A 1,140-nucleotide genomic window follows, 5' to 3' on the forward strand; every position below is an offset into this window, starting at 1 on the left:
TATCAAGTCCTCATCTTGTACAGCAATTAACCACTAAGAAGAATGTATGCAGTGTGTTAATTATTGAAACTGTCCTACTGATTTGATTTGAAACTCTCTCATTGCTATTTGTTTATCAGTAAAACTATGGCAAAAAAAAAAAAGCAGAAAACAGAGTGGTTCTCTCTCTCCATTATAATTGACACTAAAGGAAAAGTTTTTACATTTTCCCCTTCAGTTGATTATATTAAAAGTCTGTTTCCATCCTAAAAGATAAAAATAGTTTGTAGTATAATCTAAAAGCAGTGGAGTTTAAATAGTCACTTGATTTTGACATTTCATTTAAATAACAAAAGGGTTAGTGGTGTCCTCCAAAGTGGTACAATTTATGATAACTTCTTCACATTTGGATCTACTTATGCAACAAAGATAGAGTGTGCTCCAAACTGTTCAGCTCAACCATTCATGATCTTTAGACTTTGTTTGGTAATATTAATTGGCTCCATCTAGATTTTGGGCTCATTTCTCTGGTGTTATCAACTATCATTATCCTTCAGTTAAGTTAAATTAATTTGCTTTTTTTCCCCCACAGATAGGTATGACTTCATCGTCCAAAACATAGGATACAGATTTCTCATCATGTAGTCAAGATTCAATTGCAAAAACAAAAAGGAGAATCAATCCCTTGAACTTCAGTTGTCAATATATACTATTAAATTTTTTAAATTCTACAAAAGATGGAAGTACAGAAACAAAAAGACAATTCTGTCAGGTAAAAGAAAAAAACAAACTAACTAGGAAATGTCCTTTGGAGATATCTCCACACTGGACAATGGAAGGAACCCAGTCCACTGCTCACTTAGGATCAAGGGTATGCTTGTGTTTTTCCAAAGAATGCTACTTGACCTATTTGGGCACCAGAGTATGCTGTCAGGCTGCACCATGAAGCCAGATTGGACAAGAGGTTAACAGTGATAAGGCTAGATTCAACTTGGGATCTATTGAAGGAACTGACCAAATGGAAATATAAGATCTACATAGGTGGTAAAATATATAGAAATAGCAGCTAAATTTTACTAGTATTAAGACAAAAAAATACAAAGATACAAATATGCATAACTATCGATAAAATACTTTATTCATTCCAAATCTTTCTGATAA

The sequence above is a fragment of the Octodon degus genome, unplaced genomic scaffold (genome assembly GCF_000260255.1).
Source record: "Octodon degus isolate 3935 unplaced genomic scaffold, OctDeg1.0 scaffold00122, whole genome shotgun sequence".
Classification (NCBI taxonomy): domain Eukaryota; kingdom Metazoa; phylum Chordata; class Mammalia; order Rodentia; family Octodontidae; genus Octodon; species Octodon degus.